At 37.4% G+C, this 20,572-nt stretch overlaps 1 long non-coding RNA gene across 1 annotated transcript; it reads left to right on the top strand.

Annotated features, from left to right (window-relative positions):
• Positions 1 to 17,923: 17,923 nt before the first annotated feature.
• Positions 17,924 to 19,300, top strand: LOC149166717 (uncharacterized). Its single transcript, XR_016260465.1, has 3 exons — positions 17,924 to 18,627; positions 18,763 to 18,844; positions 18,972 to 19,300. It is a non-coding gene; the product is annotated as an uncharacterized LOC149166717 (long non-coding RNA).
• The last annotated feature ends 1,272 nt before the right edge of the window (positions 19,301 to 20,572 follow it).

Genomic DNA, 20,572 nt, shown 5'->3' with positions numbered 1-20,572 from the left:
TTTCTACTCTCTACTAGACATTATGTCTATACCTTTGGTTTACATTTACATAAAACTCACCAAATTTAAAGACAAAGGAACATCTAGCCTCTTCTAGTATATTTTCTACTAACTCTTCTTTCTGAACTCTCATGAGCCCTTCTTCACATTCCCTCAGAGATTCGATTAGTGTCTCATCAACATCCACCTTTTGCAACTCCCTCTGCTGCTTTGGGCTCTCCATGTGGTCCACGAGACTTTCCGACAATCTCACCTAAAAATCTTTCCCATTTTGAAGGAGTTCCTTGCTCAGGTCCATAATGGTAAACTTCCTTCTCCAGCTCAATTGCTCTGAGATCATCTTCCCTTAGTTTTTCACTCAATAGGTGCTTTATCTTCTTCCTAAGATTTTTCTCTTAACATATTTTTATTTGAAAATCGTATTTTTTCTGACAAGAAGTTTGAACCTCCTCCTAAGGTTCCATCTCTCCATATGGTCTTCTCTTTCTAAGAACATCTTCACTAAATTGAACCTCTCCTTTGGCTCAACCATATCTTTATCAAATTCGTCTTGACTTAATTTCCTCCTCATGCCATTCCTCTTGGCATCCTTTTCTCCTCTGCTATGGATTCTCTTTGAACCCCGATTATGTCCATCAATAGCCATATCTTTTCCTCCCTTCTTATGATCTTCCACTTTCCCATTACGAGCGACAAAAAATCCCCTCTAACAAGTCTTCTCCATTTCTTGTTACCTAAACACCTTGCCCACTTCTCCTTAGACTGGGCTATTAGTATCCCCTTGGTTCAATCCTCTACAACCTCTTCAGCAGTACTTTCTCCTCTCTAGATTTTGTAACACCTTTCTCACAGCTCCAAAACACTTGTGGTTTTCTTATCTTAATGATCGCTTATCATCTTCACTCTTCAACCACAACTTTGTTTTCCTTCTCTTCAGTAGTATTTCTTGTTATAGGGTTCCCTTCTTCCATATTCCTTGAGAACACTATTGGTTGTCTTTTCTTCGTAATTGTCATAGTTTATCCTACTATGAGGTTATTCTCCTACAAGCTCCTCTTTCCTACTAAGTCTACAGATGCTCTTTTTCATCTATCACAACTCCTCTTGCTTGTGATGTTGCTACGTACATGTACCAAATATATATTAAAAGTAAAAGACCAGATTTACCTTCTTAATTTTGGAGTCTTCTCCTTTGCTCGAATGTACTTTGTCCCAATTATTCTTAGGTCATGTTCTATATCCTTCTCTACAAAATCCTTTGTTTCTTTAATTCCTCTTGATGCAACCCTCTAAATCCCTACCATATTAGATTGCCCTCTCCTATGATATCTCCTGTCTATTGTTCCTACTACAAACAATCCTTTCAAAAAATATCCTTGTTGTCATCCAAACTTCCTCAAGTACTTGCTAGTTATGAAATCCCCTTAACAATTTTTTTTAAGATTATTCCAAAATATCGTCAATGGATATCTGATACCACTTGACGTAGGGGAGAAATGGAGAAATGGAGATCATCCCAATCCCTAATTTAGTTTGAAACCCTTCTTCTTAAAACATTACAGGAACCATTATATATATATATATATATATATATATATATATATATATATATATATATATATCGTCGTAGGTCGCATGTACTATCAAAATAGGTCATGGTTCAATCTCAACTTAAAGGTTAGAGGTCAAGATGTTTGCGTTGTGTAATGAATCCTCCATGCTTCTACTTGTTCGAAGGCCAACTATATCATTGGGGAGATCAGGTTTGGGAATCATTCGGTCCCTCCCTTTTCAAACCTTTAACGTGCATTGTCTTGATTGACCCGATTGGGACTTCATCTCGACTTAAGTTTTTATGTACATTCCTTCTACTGATCCTTCAACAACCTTTATTAATGTAGAAAATATCCTCCTTCGACTATATACTTTTCTCCATTATGTAGAATCTTCCCTTTGTGCATCCATATTACCCTTTGAAACTAGACTCCTTTTAATTCCATGCTAAACAAGTTCTCCCTTGAATTGTGAACTCTAACTCTTAAGACCTTATCTCTTAGAGACACTTTGGAGTTTATTATTCCACATAAGGACTTAAGTTGGTGTCAAACTCTACAAATATATCTATTCACAAAATATCAAGGTAGTCGTATATTGCAACGACTACAACCACCCTCCAAAATTTTGCCTTAGCTTCATTTTGGAGCCTCCCTTCCAACTTTTCATAGAATCTTGCATTACTTCATCAAGTTCACAAGCTTTAGTGTTTTTCTTGCACAAAAGCAGTCTGTCGATCATAGCTCGATGCATTCCCCTTGCAGGCTGATCACCCACACTTGGTCCAGCTACAGGCTCAACAACACTGCCAAGAAATTGCGTAATTTTGGGGGGGAAACCAGCCTTCCCTCCAGAAATTGCATAATCCTGTCTGGCAGCCTGTTGGGCTCCAAAATTGCACAATTTTGGTAGTCAACATTCAGAGTGAAAATTGCACAATTTTCCCCAAGAGGGCTACTCAACCCAATGTTTGCACAAATATGGGCAGCAGTCAGTTGCTCTTCCCAGAAATTGTGCAAATCTCCTAGGCAGCTAGCCCATCTCCCAGCGAGAAATGCACATTTTCTCCCAACAGTCGAGCAGCCTCTTACATGTGTAGCTAATTTCACTAGTTCCCTATGAGACTGAGAAAAATAGACTGGCATGCATGGGCTGCATCTCCCAAGGAAGCATGTAAAGGCATCCCGTGTTTCAGGGATCTATGTTTAGCAGTTAGAGGCTACATGCAAGGATAATTTCATAAGCCTCCCACTAGGTGTTTCTTTCCCTAGATTTGTGGCATGCACATCCCAACATCCATGCTATCAAAACTCATCAACCAGATACTGTAGAGCTCATTCCTCACATCAACCTTGCAGCTCTATCATCCCACATCACATCTAGGAGCAGTCGACACACTCAGCTCAGTTGTTTTTGGGTGAGCCCACTTTCCATGCCATGTGTTGCACTTCTTTCGCTTTTTGTTTTTCTGCTTGTGTCAGTACTGTTTGATTGATTTCCTTGAATGCTTGTTGTCGTTTACATGTATACTAGCTTTTCCTAGTGCTGTTACATTTTTCGTTGTTATCTCATTGTTGTTCCATGCATGAAACTTTTTTTCATGAACGGTCGTTGATTCGGTGACTCACCTCACCCACATGCATGTTGTTAGATTTTCTAAATCTGTCATTCGCTGTTTTCATGCATGATTATTCACTTATGCTTGCACTCAGTATCACCATGCATTCGCATTCACATTCACTTTCAGTTTCCCGTCAGCGAGTCTGGGTAGCCTTAGCCTAGACTCTGCCCCACCAAGACAACATTACGTAGTTCTCAGAGGGAAGGCTCTGTCTTCTTCTCAGGAAATGGACATTTCTGCCTAGTGACTATCCTCCATGACTGTTTTGCGCATTTCTAAGGGACAGTGACCATTGGCCCAAAAAATTGCGCAATGTAGTCACTGAACCTGCAGCCATTTCTAGCTAAGATTGTGCATTATGCAATTCCATAAATTAGCAGCCAGACTGGACAATGCATTTCGTAGTTCCAATAGTCAGCCAATCTTCCAGCAGCGCAGACTGTGCCTTTCGCAGTCTTGGTAGTCAGTCTCCCGACCTCCTGGCCGAATTTGCGCAACCTTCATGATGAGTCACACAGGTATGTTGAAAGTCAGTTCTCAAGTTCATTTTCGTTTTTGACTGACATATTTATTGCTATGAGTGTTTCCATGTCTCTAGGTATTGAAGGTTTTCATATGACTCTCAGTAGTGTAGGTACAATGGCTTCCAGAGGGCAAAGTTAAAGACACCATTCAGAGCACACCTAAAGATGCAGTCGATCAAATCCCTATGATCTTGCCTTCTCACGAAGATATTAAGTTGTTCATAGACAAGAACATCAAGATATTGCAGCGAGCAACATCATGAACAATAGCTGAAGGTAACATACAGAATGCAGTGACCGCAACAAATGTAGTGAACACAATGAATGCAACGAATACAATGAATGTAGTGAATGCAGTGAATGCAAGAGGAAGGTTGTTGACAACACAGAGGTGGAGCAAAGTTGCAAGATCAAGAAGATCCACTAATGATGAAAGAAAATTTGGAGACTCGGGCTATGAGGTGACGGTACGACATGAAGATCACATGAAGACAGAGAATGGAACAAAGAAAAAGTTGCATGTGTTGAAGCAACAACTCAAGGAAGAACATGAAGCTTCAAAGATAGAGGAATGATTTGCAGCAGGAACAGGAATAACAATGGGTGCAACATGCACTCAGGGATGAAATTGCGCTTGTACAAGTCAAAGATCCATCCCAGTAGCTGGCACAGAGTAGACATGGTGAGTAGTGTTGTTGATCGCAAGCAAGGGATTCAACATCATGCATGTCATTGTGCACACGCAGGTGATCCAACCCATTCAACACACTCACGAAAGCAAATACAAGAAGCAAGTCCAGCTCGAGCTGATGCATGTACTTTAGCAAGTTGATGCGCATGACCACCAACACACACTTGAAGATCAGCACAGACACTATGAATTAGTGTGTTTCTGGTTCATTTGCACCCAAGGAGACCATGTGCATGTCAGAAGACGAGTTGGATGAAGGAGCCATACCAATGCACCTGAGGGAATGAAGGCAAGGGTTTGCTTCAGCAAGAGGTCACCATGGGGTGCATGCACACAATCACGGATGACCAAGCATGTCAATCAGCTCACCATCTTCTCCATCAAAAGCATGTCAAAGAGTTCATCTCATCACAATTGACCGAGTGTCCGTGATGTCTTGCATGGCTTTCTCAAGCCATGTTGTCTCACATGACTACATGTGCATTGTAATTTAACGTCATGTCAAGTGTAATTCAAGTGTCAATAATTAGATGTAACAGTAATAGAGTAGATGAAGAGTCATGAGGGTAGATGAAATGTCACAAAGGGGAATATCACGGGTCACCCCACCCTTTGCTATAAATAGTCCCTCATAACTCATTGTATAGGTTTTTGGTCAGCCAAGCTTCTGATAAGACTATCTTGGAAAGAGCTTGGACAATATTGTGATGTGCCTTGGCTTCTCCACTGCATGGAGCTAGCTCATCTCTTTTGAGGAGCAGGTGGATGTGGCTATAACATTCCACTATTGGGGCTAGTAGGTTTACATGGATGTATTGTATGATTGGAACTTACACTTCATTATATAATAAGAGCCAACACATTTTCATGCATAACTTGTTATTGTAGTTGGATTGTTCTAGCTACTATAGCAATGTATGTTGTTTAACTTATGTAGTTGTGTATGAACACTTTTGTATCAAATTATGTGAATCCTATTACAGATGTGTTGTTTTTTTAACCATCACTTTGGATTGCCGCACTGACGTGATTTCCAGTTTGTGATGCATCTTCGCTCGTGTGTTCCCTTCCCAGTTAAGTACACTTCATGGGGTGCACTCATCTCAACCCACCTGTGTTAGGAACCTTTTGTGTACTTTCCTTGACTCACTGTAGTGGTCACACCCTTGCTACCAACATAGTTATTTTACTTGCCTTTGTGTGACATCGTGGTCAAGGCATTTCTTTACAACCCAGTGCTAGGATTCCTACACCAAACGGTATGAGGTCTAAATGGGACTTCTTACCAGGGACATCCCCTTACGTGTTGGTGGGTCCAGCACCATCAACATTTTGGTGCTAGAAGGAGGGCCAACTGACAAGCTGATTCCTCGCATCTGTTTTGAATCTCTACACATCTATTATGACTCACTACCGAGCTACTCTTTCGGAATGTATGTCTTATGGAAACGATTTCATCATCTCGAAAAATCTCTCAGATAACTTGTCTCATAAAATATTTGATGGTGGAGGCTACATAACCTTGGTTAGGCATGCGGTCGGCATTGTAGGTTCATGGCGAAGACATGGATTCTTTGAAGAATACATGAGGTGTGTGCTTTTCATCTACATGCTTTGAGGGCACCCAATGCACTGATGTGCCATGCTTCTCGAAAAATCTATTCATTCTCTTACTCATCTGGTTGTAGAGATAGACAGTGCTTTCAATCATTTTAACTATAAAGCACTCAACAAAGAAATTATGGAATTACAAAAGGTACCCAATGAATCTGTTGAACAATTTGACACATGCTTTTGTAATCTTTCATACCGATTCTTAGAAGATGATATTGATTGGGAATTTCTTGATGGAAGATTTGAGTATCTTCTTCACATATCTGAACCCCGTTCAACGCACTTCAGTGATGGAGCTGTGCAATCATAGGCAGGCACAATTGCTGTCACAAGTAACTGTCTACCTTGACCTCATCAAATAGCTCCACCACCATGAAGTGATGTTGGAGATCATGAACACACCTCTGTTGAACTGTCACATCCTACCACCCCACTTTCTCTTGAGATTTGTGTAGATTTGGCTTGCAAGCCTATTGGTTGTCATGTGGACTCATTCCCCCGACCTCCGTCTTTGAATTCTGTTGATCCTTTGGATTGTACTGTCTTGTGTTGTCCCTTTCCGGACTCCATACCTGTTGTGAACGAAGATCAAGTTGTTGACAGAGTTGGTGTTATGCAACCAACCTGCACTATCATTCATGATGAGTGTGTGCGATAATCTAAAGAAGAGCCTGCGGTAAAGGATGAATCCCTTCTAGCTACGCCTCATCTGCTTCATCCTAACATCCCTTGTGATTCTGCCACTGCTGATTTTCCTTATGAAAACTCATTTTCGTATGCTTCTACCTTCGATCATTCACAGGACACCTCAAATGTCGGTCTGTGATTATAGAGCGGAGAGAACACATCTTCCTTGGAAAATCCGTTCAATCTGTCATTTATCTTTCTTGAAAAAACAAAGCATGAACATCTTTGCTTCTCATCTACCCCTCTGCCCAATTCATCAAATCATGAGTATGCCAACAAACATCCTGAATTTTCTGATCTTGGTTGTGATGATCTATTCACTTCCTCAGCCGATCATGATGTTGATTCAATCATTGTTAATCTATCAAAGACACTGGCCTACAATGATCTATTTGTCAACAAAGTCAAAACCCCCCAGATTGTTAAGGCACTTCAGCCCGAGCTGATGGGTATGTCATGCCCTCATTGTCATGAGCTTGGTTTCACTTCCGATCAGGAAATTGTTGAAACATTCAAGCCTCTTCATCACTCTCTTCCTTGCATTATAGATCAACCAAACACCCATATTTCGCTTCCTCCACTTGAACTACACGATCCCATCTCTCATGCATTGGCGGAATATTACACAACAAGCACACATGCACAACAAAAGTGGTCTACCTTTGTCATGTTTTCTTGCATGTCACAGTCAAGAGAATTCATAAACTCAACATCTGCATGCAATGTAGCACAATACCAAGGCATCTCCATAGACTGCATGTCATGCACTCTCACTCATCTTTGTTTTGTGGTCACTTGTAAGCTCGAAGTGTGTTTATCTTCATTGTTACATATTTTTTTGTTTGTTGGTAGACATAGTTGTCTTATTCAGGAATCACACCTCCACCAACATGGGTCAACCAATGTGTCAGTAGCTGCATTGGAAGTATCACTTCACGTGAGATGACCCATGCGTTGTTAGCTTAGGAGTAGGAGTAGTGTTTGGTTTTGAGTTGTTTGCTTTCATGATTGTTTGCTTACTTGGTTTTTTTGTTTATTTTATTGCTTGCTTGATTACTTACTTTCTTTGCTTTCACTTTCTCTTCTACTCTTGCTTTGGTAGTTCACTTGTTTCGTTTTGTAGGATAGTTTCACATGAAATCATGTATGACTCTTGAAACAAGCTAGGTAATGTACAAGAGGCCTTGTGCAACTATCACTACTTGGTTATCTATCATCCTGCCTCCATATGAATAACTTGTTACATTCAATCCATGATACATCGATAAAAAATACGTACTGTTCAAAGTGAACCTTCATGAAAACACATTGCTTGAGTGCTAACTAGTGTCACATACTCTAGTCAGTTGTTTTTGGGTTAACCCTTGTCAGCTCAGTTAAATAGAGTAAGGTGAGGGGGAAAACCTTAACAAGCACGTCAGAGGTATAATAAACTACTTCCCTGTTGGAACAACCTCTTCTGTTCTCAATAAGTTGGGATCCCTGTTCCGCCTCTAAAATGAATAAGTGCTATGCATAGTTATAAAAATGAAAAAAATCAAAAGAGTTTGAAAAAAGAAAAATGAATTAGGAAAAATAAGAGAAAGGCTTCGTGCGCAGAGAGGTGATGCAAGTAACTCCGTCGGGGTACTGACCAGGCTCATTAGCAACGAAGCCATGCTTGTGTTCCTATGTGACTCTGTCGGGGTACTGTCCAGGCTTGCTGGCAATGGAGCAACACCAGAGATGAAACTAAGACTCTAACGACTATATTGCTTCTACACTAATACACCCCTCAACCCCAATAGAAACAACTGTGTTGCCTTGGCTTTGAATGTGTGTCAATCGACTAAGATCTTTGCAGATGATACATCTTACAATCAAGCTAGTGTGGAAAACCAAAAGGAGCTGAGAACTGAACAATACTTCCGGAGGTGTTAGACACTCTTTTCACGAACAAGGTCCATTCATTGAGCTGGAGTTCTACTAGTGTGTTGCCAAGTGTTATAGCGGCTACAACCACCCTCCAAAATTTTTCCTTAGCTTCATTTTGGAGCCTCCCTTCCAACTTTTCACAACAGCTTGCTTGCTTCGTCAAGTTCACAAGCTTTAGTGTTTTCCTTGCACAAAGGCAGCCTGTCAATCATAGCTCAATGCATTCGCCTCACAGGCTAATCACTCGGACTTGGTCCAGCTACAGGCTCAGCAAATTCCCCAAGAAATTGTTCAATTCTGGAGGGAAACCAGCCTTCCCTCCAGAAATTTCACAATCTTTCCTTGCAGCCTGTTTGGCTCTAGAATTGCACAATTCTGGTGGTCAACACTCACAATGAAAATTGCGCAATTTTCCCCAGCAAGGCTGCTCAGCCCATAATTTGCGGAAATTTGGGCAGCACTGAGTTGCTCTTCCCAACAATTACACAAATATCATGATCAGCTAGCCTAGGTCCTAGCCAGAAATGCGCATTTTCTCCCAGCAGTCGAGCAACGTCTTCCATGTGCAGCTGAGTTTACCAATCCCTCTGGGACTGAGAGAAACAGACTTGCATGCATGGGCTGCTTCTCCCATTGAAACATGCAAAGCCATCCAGTATTTCAAGGATCTATGTTTAGTAGTTGGAGGTTACATGCAAGGATCATTTTAGAAGCCTCCCACCAAGTGTCACTTTCCCTAGATTCGTGGCATGCGCGTCTCAACCTCAATGTTATCAAAACTCATCAATCGGATGCTATAGAGCTCATTTCTCACATCACCTTGCCGCTCTTACATCCCACATCATCCATGCCTTGTGTTTCATTTCTGTCGCTCTTTGTGTTTTCGTTTGTGTGAGTATTGTTTGCTTGATTTCCTTGAACTCTTGTGGTATACTAGCTTTTCCTAGCACTTTTTCAGTTTTCATTCCTATCTCACTACTATCGCATGCATGAAACTGGTTTTTACGAATGGTCACCGATTCGGCGACTCGCCTCACCCACATCCATGTTGTTATATTTTATGAATATCTCATTCGTTTTTTGCATGCCTGATCATTTACTTATGCTTGCACTCAATATCACCATGCATTCGCACTCACATTCACTTTCAGTTGCATGTTGGCAAGTTTGGGCAGCCTTGGCCTCGACTTTGCCTCACCAAGAGCCTCACCAAGATAGCATTGTGCAATCCTTAGAGGGAAGGCTCTGTCTTCCTCTCACAAAATACACATTTTTTCCCAGTGATTGCTGGCTCGAAAAATTGCGCAATGTAGTCATTGAGCTTGCAGCCATTGCGAACTGAGATTGCACATTGCGAAATTCCAATAGTGAGTAGCCAAACTAGAATATGCATTGAGCAGTTCCAGTAGTTAATCAGTCTCCCAGCAGCCCAGATTGTGCCTTTTGCAGTCTTGGCAGTCAGTCTCCTAACCTCCCGGCTGAAATTGCGCAACCTTCATGATCAGTCACACAAGTATGTTGAAAGTCAGTTCTTAATTTCATTTTGGTTTTCGACTAACAGATTTCTTTCCATGAGTGTTTCCATGTCTCCAGGTATCGCAGGTGTTCATTTTCCTCTCAGCAGTGCAGGTACAATGGTTTCCAAGAGGGCAAAGTTGAAGATACTTTTCAAAGAACACCTAGAGATGCAGTCAATCAAATGTCTATGAGCTTGCCTACTCACGAAGATATCAAGTTGTTCGTAGACAAGAACATCAATATCACAACGAGCAACATCATCAAAAGTAGTTGAAGGCAACATACCGAATGCAGCGAACGTAGCAAATACAGTGAACGCAGCAAATGCAGCGAACACAATGAATGCAGTGAATACAGCGAACACAAGGAATGCAAGAGGAAGGTTGTTGAAAACATAGAGGCAGAGAAAAGTTGCAAGATCAAGCAGATTCACTGATGATGAAAGCAACTTTGGAGACTCAGGCTATGAGGTGACAGCGTGACATCAAGATAACGCAAAGACAGAGAATGGAACAAAGAAGAAGTTTCATGTGCTGAAGCAACAACTCAAGGAAGAAAATGAAGATGCACGCATAGATGAATGAGTTACAGTAGGAACATGAACAATAGTGGGCGCAACATGCACTCATGGATGAAACTGCACACATACAAGTCAAATATCCATCCCAGCTGCTGGCACAGAGAAGACATGGTGAGTAGTGTTGTTGATCGCATCCAGGTGATTCAACATCATGCATGTCATTGTGCACATGCATGCAATCCAACCCATTTAGCACACTCACCAAGGCGAAGACAAGATGCAAGTCCAACTGGAGCTGATGCATGTACTTTAGCAAGTTGATGCACGTGACCACCAGCACATAATTAAAGATCAACACTGACACTATGCATCAAGGTGTTTTTGGTTCAGCCGCACCCAAGGAGACCATGCGCATGTAGGAGACGAGTTGGATGAAGGAGCCATACCAATGCACTGGAGGCAACAAAGGGAAGAGTTCGCTTCAACAAGATGTCACCATGGGGTGCATACACACCATCACAGATGACCAATTTTGGCATCAGCTCACCACCTTCACCATCAAAAGCATGTCAAAGAGTTGGTCTCATCACAATAGACCGAGTGTTAGTGATGTCTTGCATGGATTGCTCAAGCCATGTTGTCTCACATGAATACATGTGCATTATAATGTAACGTCATGTCAAGTGTAAGTCAAGTGTCAATAGTTGGATGTAACAGTCATAGAGTACATGAAGAGTCATGAGGGTAGATGAACTCTCACAAAGGGGATATCAAGGGTCACCTCACCCTTTGCTATAAATAGTCTCTCATAACTCATTGTATAGGCTTTTGGTTAGCCAAGCTTCTGATAATATTATTTTGGAAAGAGCTTGGATAGTATTGTAATGCGCCTTGGCTTCTCCACTGCACGGAGCTAGTTCATCTCTTTGGAGGAGCATGCAGATGTGGCTATAACGTTCCACTATTGGGGCTAGCATGTTTACATGGATGTATTGTATGATTGGAACTTACACTTCTTTATATAATAATATACAACATGTTTTCATGCATATGTTTTTATTGTAGTTGGACTGTTCCAGTTGCTGTAGCAATGTATGTTGTTTAACTTACGTAGTTGTGTATGAATACTTTTTTATGCAATTATATGAATCTTGTTGCAAATGTGTTGTTGTTTTAACCATCACTTTGGATTGTTAGACTGACCTACTTTCTAGCTTGTGATGCATCTTCGCTTGTGTGTTCCCTTCCAAGATGAGTACACTAACAGGTTGCCAAGGGGTGCACTCATCTCCACCCACCTATGTTAGGAACCTCTAATGCACCTTCTTTGACTGACTATAGCGGTCACACCCTTGCTACCAACAGAATTATCTTACTTGCCTCTGTGCGACATCACGGTCAAGGCATTTCTTTACGACCATTGTTGGGACTCCTACACCAAACGGTCTGAGGTCTAATTGGGACTTCTTACCGAGACTATCCCCTTACATTTTGGTGGGTCTAACACCATCAACATCATCCTTTTTAGGCAGAGATAATCCTTTTCAATCTCTCGAAACCAAAATGTAAAACTCTCATTCCTTTAAAGTATTTTGAGACCTACCAATCAAACCCTACATATAGGCATGTTTCCTTAATTTTTCTCATGTTAGTTCAGTGATACAAATTTGTATGCATAATCAATTTGATACCACAGATACAGGCCTACGGGTATCATTGCAATATCGAGTACATAGATGATGCTTTATTAACATCCGATCTCTATTTCCATTCACAATAGATTATTTATAGAGAGTTTAAAGTGCTCATCAGCCAAGATTTTCCTCGTAGACCCCCTCTCCTTCTCGAGCTAATCTCTCTACCTCCCACAGGGGCCCACTTCCTAATTTTCTATATGGAATGAAAAACAAGGGAAAATATCTCAACATAAAATTTACATGGGATATCTTTGCCATTGACCTAAAACTAACTCACAACTCAACTAGACACTTATGGTCTTTGCACAAGCCCACTTCGGCAAAATAATAGCTCATCCTAAATATCCTAATAACCTAATAATACAAATTCTTCATATAATTAGACACTTGACCTCACCAAAATCCTCCTAATTCATAATTTATACGAAAATAAAAGTGAAGAAAGGAAAATCCCTCTCATAATTTACATGACCCCTTTGAGCCTTAATTAAATAGGATTCCTAGTTTTGATGCTCTTACATCAACATGTAATCAAATTTTTAATCTAGTATCGTAGCTAGTAGCTCTCGGTTTACCTCTTACAAGAGGGCCAAGAAGATGCTCAATAATCTCATAGATAATCCAAAAATGTATTGAAGCCCATGTGACGGATATCCACTAGAATTTGATTCATCATTAGGAGACACCATTCATCCGAGTAATGTCTTCGATGTGATGAGTACATCATAGCTTACGAACAATTAATGTTCCATAGCTATTATGTTGGTGGAAATTAAGTCAATTCTGATGACATCTTGAATTTTAACTCTTGCATTACCGAGAAGTAGTAAGAGTATAACTTGCAAGAAACAATCTTAAGTCAAAGTGAGTTCAACAAGCTAACATCGTAAGGGAGATCCAATACCCATTATTTTTTTTAGGTAACTTAGATCAGACCAACTAATGGTCTAATTAGAATTATGAGCCCCATAGACTTTTTACAGCAGTTGTATATTCTCCTTACCATATCCAAGCTGACCTGCCAAGAATGAGTGCATGTGCTTACCAAAGGTTAGAGATCGAGAGCTAGTTTCTTTGTTCGAGGAGGGGAATTTTGTACTAGTTCCTTTCACGTAAAGGAGTCGTAATAGTTGTCGATAATAAAAAATTAGGAGGTGGCCATTTTTCCGAATTTGGTTAAGTGCTGCCAATGTGTAAAGGTTGTACAGTCAGAGAATTTTTTTGCATTGGTGGTGGAGCTATGGATTTATATTGTAATCCACCATTTTTTGTTATGAAAATTTTATCTAATCTTTTTTCTTATTGATTAATGGGATGTAATTGATATTGTTGGATTGGTGAATGTTGCCATGATTTCTCATAGGATTATTTCTACAAGTGTGGATATTTTTTCCATGAAAACCATAACCCTTTTCTTCTATTATTGAAAGCCATTTGGGTCTCAGAAAAATGCCTGAAAATTGATTTTGTGAATCCTTGTACATAGAGGTAGAGTTGCTTGTAGTCGAAGAAACCATAGATTGATAATCTGGTAAGGGGGAACTCACCATATATCTTTGAATTGTACTAGGTAATCATTTTGAAGATTGATTTTTCCCTTTTCAACATGGACTATGTCGGTGTCAAAAATTTCAATGGCTTTTATTTCCATACTTGGAAGGTAGGTATTCAAATGTAATTATTGTATAAAAAAGTGTGGATTATAGTAAAGGTAATATAACCTAATTCTACAAATGTTAAGTTATCAATTGGATGGGAGAAAAAGAGGAGAAAACTAAGTCTATTATTGGACTATCCCTATCATATTCTCAACTTAATCTTTTTGATTAAGAAAAATCATCTTAATAAATATGTGAGGAATTGGTTAAGATATTTGGAAGAAAATTGATAAATGAAAAAATTTCCTTAAAACTGCGACTATTTAAATCTGAAATGCGAGCTAGGGCATCCTTAACCACTCACATAAATGACATGAAATCACTCATAATGTAGTTGGAGGAAATTGGAATTAAAATATAACATGAAGATGCAAAGATAATTTAATTAAACAGCTATCTTAAAATTATGACAATGCTACTTTTAGCCTAAGTCAATTTCCTTCTCTAACACTAGATGAAATTATTGTAGCACTCTTGGCAGAAGAAAAGAGAATGAAAGCAGGTGACCCAAGGCACAATTCATAAGCTGAAATAGAAATATTGTCCAAGGGATAGATGAATACAAATAGGAGCTCAATTGAATGTTTCTATTCTCAAAGACATGGACATACAACATTGAATTATAAAATTTGTGCCAAAGATCTTTTAAATGCAAAATTAAAATAATTAACCAATATAGCTATTTCTGAAGACTCGCCACATTGGGACGACGATGATGAATTCAATATAGAGTCTCCCATATTATGGTTATGAATTATATATGTTATACTTATTTTTTGTTTCTGAAACGAAATATAATAAAGCAAAGTAACATAACTCATATTGTTTATTCTTGGGCTTAAAAATTGAAAACAAATCATTAGTTTGATTATTTATATAGTCTATTAGAGTTTATGGTTCTTGGTTCTTGGAAACCCAAGAAAAACAACAATTGGTTATAGTTTTAATATTTGTGTGTTAGTAAGTTTATGTAAAATAGGTCACATTGTAAGTTTGGTTGGTGAATACAACACACTATATTCATAAGATGGGAGTTTGTCCATATTTTGATTTGGTATCCCACCTATTTCTACGACAAAGCAAAAGATGAAATTAATTCAATAATCCTCAATCCTACAAATACACCAATGATGGTCACAAGAAATTACATTTTAAATCAATTAAGTCTTAGCTCAAAGTTGGTGATTGCGAAAGTGTGTAGTCTATGAGATCTTAGAGTTAATAAAAGTGTTGATAAAAACCATACCAAATAATATCTATGTGAAATATATTTATGTGACTTATTGTTATTATGTGTAATATAATATTTATAATGTAAGCATTAAAAAAAAGTTTTAGCAATAATGTTTACCTTAGTAAATTTTATTTGTTGGTCTCCTTTGAATTTGACGAAAGTTATTAAAATATTCTCTCAACCTCTCTTTTCAAAATTAAAAATAATTAAATCTCACTCCAACTATATAATACCTTTAATATATTTGAGATTCAATAAATGAAAATAGATTTATGTGTACGTGAAAACAATTTTTTAAATAAATAAAGATAGTTTTATAATAATAAATATTAATTTTTCACCATTTAATATTTTCCCACTTTTTCAATAATAAGAGTTTTAAGACCAATTAAGTTCACGTAGTTTCTTTGTTCTGTATAAACCAACATATAAAGAAGTTAACCCTTTTCTTTAGATGGAATGTTTAATATCTACCTTTTCTTTGATTCATTTAAAGAAGTTTATAGAACGACTTTCTATCGAAATATTACTATTGATCTCTATTAAATCGGCCTAAGGTAAGATAATAAGCGGTTAACATATACACTTATCATACTCATTACTTTTTATCTTAAATTTAATTATTTTATTTTTAACATATATTTAGTTTATTTTTCTGATATATTTAGTTCCGAAGGATATTAAGCTTATTTTTCAAAGAAAAAGAAAATCTTTCATTTTTATTATCAATCATATAAATGATATAATATTTAACCGTTTATTAATTTAGATTTGAAATTTTACTTATTATGAAAAAAATTATTAATATTTAATTATATCTTCAATAGATATACATGTAATTAGTTACATTATTGAAAATATGGTATATTATTACCAAAATCACAGTACTAAATGTGATTTATATATAATGGTTGATGTTATTCTCATATATTAATTAAGGTATAAAAGATGGAAAATGTTACTAAGTGGTTTATATGAACATTTACTAACATGGATTTGTTAGTTGATGGCTACTATGTGAGATGATTAATACAAAATGGTTCAGTAATATTAAGGAATGTTTATAATTTTTAACATTTAGTTGATTATGGATTACCATGGTTTTTCATATTTACGTATACTTTACTATGATAGATTATCATTCATAATGGTTGACCACAAATAACCACAGTTGTTCATGTTTGATCATTTATGATGGTTGTTTTCCATGGATGATGGTAGTTGTGCATGATAACCATGTTTTGACCATGTTTACTATGGGTGAGCATGGTTTGATAATTTTGACAATGATTGATCAATTAATATGATATATTATGGTAGAGAATAGTTGACCATGGTTAATTATTGTTAGATATGATGAGCATGCTTTGACCATGTTGACAATGGCTAATATTAAGAAGACAAATTTTACCATGCTTGACCATTATTTTTTATCATGGATTATGGTTACCCATTTTGCCAATGGATGGACTTGTTTGACTATGTTCAACCATAGAAATCGTGGTTAACCATGTTCGACCTTTCTGACTAGGGTTGACCATCGCTAGCCATGAGGAGTGAGTAGATTATTGATTGTTCTAATTTTACCTTAGTTGACGAGAGATGACCATGGTTGATCATAGTCTACCAATAATGACCATCGTTAACTATGGTTGACTATGGCTAACTAAGGTTGTGTACAGTTGAACATGGGTGATAGTGAGTGACAACGTTTGATAATGTCTACCCGTGTTTCACCATAGATGTGATTGCTAAACATGGTTGCATATGGTAAAAATATGGTTGACTATTGTTGTACAAGGTTGATTAAAGTTTTCAATATTTACTAAAGATGACTATGGAAAACCATGGCTAACCATGATTCCCATGGTCACTATGGTTGACAATGTTCAACCATGTTCCCTATGGTTGACCATTATTAACCATGGTAACAAGGGACACCATTATTGAAAATGGTTTCACCATGGTTGCTTAAGTTTTCTATGGTGCTAAATGGTCAAATATTGATAAGTAAAGATTACTATTGTCAACATATGGTTTACCATGGTTGTCAACGATCGAACATGGTCGAGGATGGTTGACGAGGTTTGAACAAGGTTGATGAGGATTAACCATGGATGAGTAAGGGTTGATGAGGACTAAATAAAGGTGATCATGGTAGGCCATTGGTGATAAGGATTGGAAATGATAAATTATAGTTAAATATGGTTGAGCATTAATGATCATGTTCACCATGGCTCATAATTGCTGAGTTGGTTGACTAGGGTTGAACTTGGTCTCCATGATTGTAGGTGGTCATCTTATTCGACCATGTACAATCATTAATATCACAATTGACTATGGTTAAGTATGGTTGACTATGGGCGAAAATGGTTGACCACGGTTCGAAATGTTTAGCAATAAATGAATATGATTGATTATGTTGACTATGATTGATAAAGTGGTTGACCATGGATATCCATTGGTGATAATTATTGGTATTGTTTAATATGGTGACAATGGTTGACCATTATTTTAGGCATCGTTGAACATGCATGACTATGTTGAAAGTTATGACTATGGTTGATTATTTGATGATGTTGACTATGGTAAACCATGATGTAATGGTTGACCATGATTGACCATTACGACATTGAATTATTTTTTTATGATTGACCATGTTACTATATTGTTTGATATTGTAGGATTTTTAGGCCGATAGGCATTCCTATGCATCAACAATTGTCAACACTTTTACCCTCCTCCATTCGATCAGGTGAGACACTTTCAGCCGTTGATTTGAAGTGTGACTGCTTTTTCCAAATATTGGTTGAGTTGCCTTCTTGGCATGGCAAGATATTTTCACTGCTTTTTTACATTCTTCTATGTCACTCGTAAGATATTTTCACTGCTTTTTCCCATTCTTTTATGTCACTCTTGGCCTCAGAATCAATCGTTTCTTTGGTCTGCCAGTAGTTGTTGTTCTTCTTCCCTAGCTTTTGGCTTTCCACCCTGAATATCTGAACCCCTATAAAATCTTTACTTAGTCATAAGTTATTGGTATATCAAAATTACAATGAATTATCAATTCTGTAAAATGATTGATTCCAAACCCTTAAGGAATCTGAATTCTTTCAGTGCAATTCTATTTATTTGCAATTTCATCGCTTAAAATTATGTTTCATGGAGATTCGAAGTGTTTATGTTCAGTAATGGACCGTTTGCAGAAGCAGAAAAGGGTTTAACCTGGTTGAGGGAACGCCGAGCTAGTGCAGAGTACCAACAATCGAATGACGCGGCGAGACAAGTAACGCAGAGCATCAGCATTATTAAGCCTCCTCATTATCTCCGTTCACTCTCTCTGGATAGTCCCTCTTCCCCAACAGGCTCAAGCCCTCCAATCTCACCATCTTCTTGTGAGTAGCCTTGATCTGTTTTCTATGGGTTTCTGCACTGTCATCAAAGGATTTCATCCTTCTTGTTTGCCATAAAAATGATCAATCAGAGAACATTGCATTTATGTTTGTTGGATTTGGAATATTGTGTAACAGTAACACCACGAGAACGAGAGAATCCATGGCGAAGTAATAAGTACGATAATAATGTTCCCAAAAGCCTAACTGTTTAAGACTGGTCAGTCTTTGATTTAGTCCTGTAGATCTTTTGAAGTTCTATTATCAATTACATTTGTTTTTGTGCTGCAAGGATTACAAGGTTAATGATGTAGCGATGATTGATATTCCCAATTATAAAATTGCAGGGTCATCATCGGCTCTTGGGAAAGATGAGGAGAATGACTGAACATAATTCATTTTTTACCTGTGGGGGTACTGTTTATTTCCCAGGCATTTATAACAACTACCTTCTCATAGGAATACAGATCCAAGTTGTACATACACTTTGTTCCAGGCCGGATCCCAGTATATTTTTGTAAATAGTTCAAGGGTTTAAGTGATGGAATAGACGAATCACTAGGCCTATTGGCTAACTGCTGTAACTTCAGCTTGCTAGAGTACTGGAATGCATCCATTTCCTCACTCACATGCTCCTCTTCTTCATCTATTTCCTTTCTTCCCAACATGCATGGAACCAGAGTAATTGCCTCTGCTTCTACATTCATTGAGTGGGTGTTACTGTATAAGCCAGGTCTTATAGCATTGCAGTTGTGATATGTGAAAATGCAATCACCAACCTGCATAAACAGGGAGGATTGCCCCTCCCATGATGATCTCTATTCGGTCCATTTGTTCGCATTAAAAACAAATACCTGTGTGTGAAAAGGAAAATGAATAAAGAGGTGTTTCATTGTATCATTCGGATGAGATCCGTTGAACTTGATTGTACCATTTTTAACTCTGTATGAGTTTCCATGATGATTATTTAGCTTAAGCTAAGCATGTTTCAAGATTTGTTTTATCAGTATTAAAATAATAAATTTTACTTCGTTGAATTTGAACTTCTGACCGACAAATACATATTCTTAATTATTTAAATATTTAACTATTCAAAAATATCTTAAATTTATTCAACTCATTTATTATACTTGTTGTTAGTAAGATATAACTTATTCAATTTTTCATTGATTACAAAATTTAAAATCTATCCAAAATTTAACATTATGAAATTAAATTTATTATTTTAAATAAAATTTATTTTTATTTATCTTATTATGTAATGATGCAATAATTAACTTTTGTGCATCCTATTATTAATTATTATATACTATCCATAATTATTATATATTATATGGATAAGTCCTGATTCCTCATGTTTATTGAGAAAAAAGAAAATTGAAGTGTAAATTTCTGCGTGGTGAATCTAGTTTGATTGAGTATAACCCCCTTTATAGAAACAGTTATAGTTATTGCATTAGTTAAATGTCTTGAACACAATAGATTGAGGTAATCTTTTACCTATGTGAACTGATTTGTATTCCTCAAATATATTTATATTTATTGAGATGCTATATCTGGCAGCAAAGCGGACTGGCTTGCCTTAACGTGAGATAATATTTTACCTATGTGAACTGATTTGTATTCCTCAAATGTATTTATTTTTATTGAGATGCTATTTCTGGCAGCAAAGCAGACTAACTTGCCCTAATGTGCTCAATTTTGAATGATTAATTGGATTTTATTATATAAGAAATTGAGAAAAACGAAGAATAATAATTTGTATAATTTTGATTAAAGATTTATTTTATTTTGGGCAATTTATTGACTAGATTTAGTTTGAATGATTGAATTATTATAATATTTATTATTTTGAACCAAAAACAATGCTTTCAATTTAACATTTCTATCGGCCTCTCTTTGCACCTTTTGGGGAAATTGCTAGTTTAGTGAATATCAAACATGGTCA

The sequence above is a fragment of the Pinus tabuliformis genome, chromosome 5_1 (assembly GCF_031772625.1).
Source record: "Pinus tabuliformis cultivar Carrire ecotype Pingquan chromosome 5_1, CPIR1, whole genome shotgun sequence".
Lineage (NCBI taxonomy): Eukaryota > Viridiplantae > Streptophyta > Pinopsida > Pinales > Pinaceae > Pinus > Pinus tabuliformis.
The sequence above is the reverse complement of the archived record's forward strand: the minus strand, read 5'-3'. Positions and strand labels throughout refer to the sequence as shown.